Source organism: Chaetura pelagica, unplaced genomic scaffold (genome assembly GCF_000747805.2).
Source record: "Chaetura pelagica isolate M959 unplaced genomic scaffold, ChaPel_1.0 scaffold147, whole genome shotgun sequence".
Lineage (NCBI taxonomy): Eukaryota > Metazoa > Chordata > Aves > Apodiformes > Apodidae > Chaetura > Chaetura pelagica.
Window position 1 is genome coordinate 408,657 of NW_009954194.1, and position 6,824 is coordinate 415,480.

A 6,824-nucleotide genomic window follows, 5' to 3' on the forward strand; every position below is an offset into this window, starting at 1 on the left:
ATTTCAAGTGTGCATAAGGTTTCAGGGTTTAAAGGTTTCCTCCTTTTTTTTCCCCTTTTTTTTCCTCCCTCCATACACGATTGTAATTGTCAGTGTGAGACTGCGTCACTTGTGTAGAACTATGAGGCTAATCCTCCCACCTTTAAGATTCTATGGTAGTTATTTTAAGACTAATGAGGTTGTTGGGACATGACTTAATAGGGAGGCTTTGTGCAGATGGCAGTTGCCTTATTTTTATCTTGTAATTCTGTTAGCACTAGAGTGGAAGGAGTAAATATTTGTATGATAAATGTAACAATTTTTGGCATTGTTCTCAGATTTGGAGAGTACTTGTTGCCAGTCTTAATTTTGCATTCTTCGGAGAAACTTTATTTACTGTTTTAAACGTTTCTTTTGTCTCCAGGTTTTGAAAGTATTTTAGAAGGGCTTTATGGACCAAGGCTACGAAGAGACCTCAGTTTATTTGAAGGTAAATGACCCAGTTTTTAGTGCAATGACCTTAATTTATTAGTTTTGGTTTTAGTTATAGATAGTTTAAAGTATATATTGAATTCTGAAAGGGCAATTGTTTGTTTTTCTTTCTAGTGTTTATTTCATCATGTTCTTGACAATATTGTACATAGTCAAACACTAGGTAAAATGGTACCTAAGTTTTGTTCCTGTGCAGGCAAATCTTGGATTAGCTAAGCTCTGCCAAGAAGCTCTCATGAGAGAGATTATTTTATGAAATACTGCATCTCCTACTTCATTTTTTGAACAGCTTTTAGAAAGGGAAGACAAGCTGCTCAGCTACCTGTCGACATAAATTGGGAAAAGGAAGGTAATGAATGCTCGTTTAGTTTTCTTGTAATGGTCAAGAAAATTTAAGCTCCTTCCCCCATATTTATATTTCTAAATATTTTTTAAATTTTTTATCTATATAAAAGGTATATCTATATTTAAATGTGAATATATATATTTTTTTTTAAAAAAATAATAATTAATTAATTTCCGTTACCCTTATAAGACCTACCTGTATACCAGATGGGTTTGGTTTTTCTGGAATAGCTGTCAGTAACACCTGGGTCTTTTAGTTAAGTATGAAATCATTTTTCAAGCTCGAAATTGCTTTGATGTGCTGAAAGAAATGTTCCGTTCATTTTTGTGGCCTCAAAAAAAAGTTCTTTCTGTTGTCGAACCTTCAAAATGTTCCATTTCATTTCTTCATAATGTATTATTTGATACTGTAATTTGTAAAGCATGTAACTTCCATACTGATAGTATGAGACAAAGTGGCATATACTTTTTGTTTGCTTAAAATAGATTTGGAATTATTTCTTTAACTTGGTTATGGTTTTGTTGTCTTCATATTGTGCAAATTCCTTGGCCTGTATTATAACGCAGTATTTTCAAGGGGAAGGGGGAGAACTTGAAATACTGCTTTACTGATGTGTTAAGGATATTTTTGACACTTATAAAGCTAAGAATGCCACTAGTCAGACTTGAAAAAGCATTTGACAAATATGTAAATTTGGGCTAAAGCTTACTTCTGTGTGTTGTGCTCCCATCTGCTGTGATAAACAAGCAAATCACTGCTTTTGAAAGGGAACAGGGCACTGTTATAATAGTGCACAGTATCTTTTTCTGCTTGTAATTCCAATGGGTTGATATGTATTTGGTTTATGCCAATTAGTGATTAAAGCTTTACTGTTCTTTTGCATCAAAGGGTTAACATTTTGAAAGAAAATTCAGGACACTTTTTTTTGTGTGTGTTGTGTAAGAGGCCAAGAATACTGAGCTAATGACCAGAATACAAGTGTTACAGTTGAAGGAGCCTGATTGTATTAATTGTATGCAATAATATGTTATAGTCCTCCTTTAGAATTCCTGCATGATTGAGCTATCTTATGGGAGAAGTTTTAGCTTAGTTGTGTTATGCTCTTGAACATTTCTTGTAACCTGTTTAAGATCTTCCGTCACCACTGTTTGCAGGGACAGTTGGTATTGGATGACCTGGTGAATTTGTCCTGCAAATTAATGTTTATCAAAATGTAAAGTTTAAAAACAATTTTTTTCTAATTTGCAAGAATGTCTGTCTGTAACATGCCTGAATTTTTCAACTGTTAAAGCCTATTGCCATGTTTGACATATCTGTAAAATTTCTTTTACCTCTGGAGCAACTGCAGACCAATGCCCACCTTACCTTACTATTTTTGGTTCATTTTTATAGTTACAGTATCTGTAACTTTAGTAATCCTGTTTGAAAATGCCACATTTGGCACAAATACAGTAGAGGTAGTTCTTACAGTACAGGATACAAGGCTATTTCTAATTTGAGGTTTTACTTGCACTCTAAAAATGAATATAGAATTCTTGTAAAATTTTCTACAAGTCTTTCTTTACAGTTAATGAAACTAAGATAAAAAGTAAATAATTTGCCTTAGTTATCAAAATACATGGTTGGTAGAATGAGAACTGAAGTTTTTAGACTCTTGGCAACATGCCTAAATCACTATCTTGTAAGGTGTCCATTTTTTTCATTATAACTGTCAACATGCAGCATTATGCCTCATTAGGGAGAGTTTTTTTCTTTGAAAAAACCTCAAGAAATTACATGGCTTCCTTATCCAGAAATGGGTGAGAATTGGCTGAAATAAATACCACTTAGCAATGATAGCATTTTTTCTCTTACATTGTTGGTTTTGTGGTGCTTATAAAAACAAGCAAATAATATGCATAAAATGTGGCATGAACATGTCAGTTGATATATTTCCTCCTCAGTTCTTTTTGATCTACAGATCAAATTATTGTATTGTATTCTCTTGAAGGTGCTTGAGAGAATAATAAATTGTAATAAAAATATTAAATGGTAAAAAGTACACTTAAGTTTTACTAGATTTTTTTAATCTTGTAAGCCTCAGAAATCATCTTGCTGAGAAGCCAAACTAATTAAGCTGAAATAGCCACCCATAACAACAGATTGCCTGAAGATGGCAAGATTTTTCATTATCTCAGAATTTTGTATGATTTATTTGTAGGACTTACCTTGGGCTTGCTTAAATGGTTCTTGTCACATCTCTTCTTACTCAGCACCAGTGTGTTTTGGTTTTTTTGCAGGCTGCTTTAATAGTGGAGCTTCTGGTTGCAAAGGGGTCAGGTTCTGTATTTCGGCATCTGATCTTGGTCATGCTGTGAATGAGCTTCTTTTGTCATTGAATCCCTTAGGGCTTTTTAATCCTTTGCTTATAGTCTTTTTCAGCTAAGTAGATTCACATGTAAATTTTTGTTCTTTACATTCTGCTTACAGATATTTAGCAAAACTGTTAAAAAGCTTTTCCTCTAATTATCTGGTATGTGTGTATTTTCTTTTATGGGATTATGTGCTGGGGTTCTGTCCTCTTGTGGATGGAGGAAAAACAAGAGGATGAAAAGTTTTATTTCACAGAATCACAGAATAGTTTGGGTTGAAAGAAACCTTAAAGATCATCTAGTTCTAACCCCCCTGCATGGGCAGGGATGCCTACCATTAGATCAGGTTGCTCCAAGGCCTGTCTAACCTGTTTTTGAGGGTGTGGTTTATTTTTCCTTAAGTTCTGGAATATTTATTCATATATAAAGTAATGGGGTGGAAAATATTTTAGAAACACAATTCTTTAATATAATTTCAGTTTTCATTAAATTAAACTGATGAAGGAACATAATAAACACCACATTCTTATGTACTTATAGGGAGCAGTAGTGCCATATAAAAAGGAAGGGAATGACTTCAGAATTGTGACAAATAGCTGGAAAATGTATTGGGACATTATTAAAATGCAGAAAATACTGGAAAGTACAAGTTCAAATCTTTAAGCTCTCTCATACACAGATTTACTAGACAGTTATTTCACATTTTAAGTGGTAAACATGGAATCTGTTCAGTAATACAAATGTCAGTATTCATTTGTTTAATTTGGTATGACTCCTTGAGAAAAATGCTTTGGGAAAACATTTGGATGGCTTAAGAATCGAAAAAAGGTGGTAGTTTTTGTCAAAGTTCACTGTATTATTCTTAGAAAATGGAAATGGGTTTAACAGCTTTGTGCAAAGAGCATTTTGATGCTAAGTATGGTACAGACTACTGATTGAAACCAGTAATTTAGTAGAGTCTTAACAACTTTTCTCTTGGGATAGCTAGTGCTGTAGTTTGTCAGCAAATCTTTCATCAGCTGACCCCAAGCAGGATAAAATGGGGAGGGGAGATAATCATGATCCTAAATTGAATGCAGCTAAGAGAATGCTTGTTCTGCTTTATGTGTCATCTGTGCCTCTGATCTTTCTGAGAGTATGGTTGTCTTATCAGTAGTTCAGAACTCAATACTGGTATCAGTATGGTTCCCAAGGTGGTGACCCAAGATGGAGCATTTTAGATATCTGCTCTGATGGCAGTTTTGTTTAGCTCATTGGCATACTCCATGTGTTATGTTGTGCATAGATTATACTGCCTTGAATAAATTTAGTGTGAAGTAGAGCTGATGTTTCTCAAGGTTTGCTTTTTTGGCAACACATGATTTTGCTCTCTAGTTATACTTTTAACAGTGGAACTTCAGGATTCCAGACAGAGCAAAAGAAATTCTCTGAGAATATAAAAACTGTCTTGGAGTTATGCACAGAATCCTGATATTCATAAGAAGATTTACTGTGGCTGTGAGGAAAAGTATGAAAACATGAACTCGTTATGAAAGAATAGTGAGAGGGGTTTTGTTGTTTTTTGTTCTGTTCTTTTTTTTTTTCATCTGTGGACATCTTAAAGAAATAGCTGTAATACGCTGAAGCAGCTACATTAATTCAGCAAAAATAACTTTTGTTACTGTCCAGTGAAGAAAAATACCATGTCTTGTTTTGATCATCAGCTGTCCAGCCTGTCAAAACTGCTGGTTTGCATCCCTGGAAGCAATAATATAGAATTCTGTTCTAAATGAGCATTTTAGAGCTGAGTAAGCTAGATTTAGATAATTCTTCTTAATCCTTAAATATTTCAGTTATTTGTGAATTCTTAAACAATTCAGTTACTTATGTTATGTTCACATTCAACTTAAGAAACTAATTTTTTTCAGATTTATTTTGTTTCTGCTGAGTCCCTCTGTGAGAATATATTTGGGAGTAAAACTTCAGCAGTCATGGGGTCAGGTAGAGTGGGAAACAAAGCTGCAGACAGCAACATCAGAGAAGGAAAAGAGAAGAGAAGGTGCTCCAGACACCAGAGCAGAAATTCCCCTGCAGCCCATGGAGTAGACAATGGTGAAACAGGTAGAATCTGCAGTTCATGGAAGACCATGTTGGAACAAGTATCCACACTGTAGCCCATGGAGAACCCCATGGTCGAGCAGGTGGAGATGCCCTGAAAGAAGCTACTGCCCATGGAGAGCTCATTCTGGAGCAGGCTCTTGACAGGAATTGCAGCCTGTATAGAGGAGCCCACATAGAAGAAGTTTTCTGGCAGGAAATGTGAGCCTGTGGAGCAATCTCTTCCGGAAGGACTGTGCCCTGTGGAAAAGACATGTGCTAGAGCACTTTGTGAAGAACTGCAGCTGTGGGAAGGACCCACACTGGAGCAGTTCATGAAAGCCTGTAGCCAGTGGGAACAACCCCATGCTGGATGAGTGGGAAAATGTGAGGAGGAAGGAGTGTCAGAGAGGAGCTGTTATAACTGAGGACGTCTTCCTTGTGCCATTTAGGGGAGGCGGGTTATGTGGTAGAAGAGTAAGGAATGAAGTAGAAGCCTGAGATGAGGGGGTAATGAAGTGGTTATAGTTTTGCTTTTCTCATTCTGCAAATATATTTTTGTTGGCAATAAATGAAATTAATTTTCCCTGAGTTGAGTCTGCCTTGCCTGTGACAGTAAATGGTAAGTGATCTCCCTGTCTTTACCTTGATCCACAGGTTTTTCATCTTATTTTCTCTCCCTGCCCTGTTGAGGAGGGGAAGTTGAGAGTGGCTGGGTGATCATTGGCAGTGAGCCAAGGTCAACCTACCATAGTGTGTAGTTGAAAGCAGATAGTCTCAAGAACCTCCCAATCAGAACTGTGATTGTAGTTCAGTGGTACAGAGAAAAGGAGGAAACATTTATTATTATTAATAAGAGGGGGACAAAAAGTTGTTTTAGTTGTAAGTGCATGAACTGAAAATGAATGGGATGGAAGGGACCTTGGTGTTGTAGCTAATCATGTTCATATTCACCTGCCAAAATGCTGCAGCAGTGATAAAGACTCATGCCCAGTGGCAGTAATGTAGGAATAGTACTGTCTAGTTTGAGAGAGTCTGATGAGCAATCTGTTCTGGTTGGAGATGTGCCTGCTTATTGTAGGGGGGTTGGACTAGATGACCTTTGAGGTCCCTTCCAACCCAAGACATTCTATCATTCTTTGGGAATATAAAAGGCACTCTTTTGAGATCCTGGTCACTTAGGTCCAGGGAACAGATGTTCAAGTGAGAATGGTGCAGAAAAGATCAGACTGAATGTAATGAGAGGGGAAAAAAAATGGATGGACTAAGCTAGCCTAGCAAAATGAGGTATAAAGGGGGAATAATACACTGGAAATACACCAAGGTGCTAAATATCAATGAAAAATAACTGTTTAGGTGTAAGGCCAACGTTGCAACAAAAGCCAACTGAAATAAGTTGCCATGAGTAAATTTTAAACAAGAAATTAGAAGGTTAATTGTCAAAATTGACACAATTACCTTGGGAAAAGCTTTAAAGCAATTGGTGGCTCAAGAAGAGAATAGTATGTGGCACAAATCAGCTTTGAAATGGAGCTTAGTAACTTGCTTAAAGAAAATATATGGCATGTTTCCCTTCAGCA

General features: G+C 36.2%; 1 protein-coding gene across 1 annotated transcript in view; it reads left to right on the forward strand.

Moving 5' to 3' along the window:
• The first annotated feature begins 393 nt into the window (after positions 1-393).
• LCORL (ligand dependent nuclear receptor corepressor-like) overlaps positions 394-6,824 on the forward strand; it is a 25,497-nt gene continuing 19,066 nt past the window's right edge. Inside the window, exon 1 of the mRNA XM_010003086.1 lies at positions 394-469. The gene's annotated coding sequence lies outside the window, so the exon portion shown is untranslated. The remainder of the gene's footprint in view (positions 470-6,824) is intronic.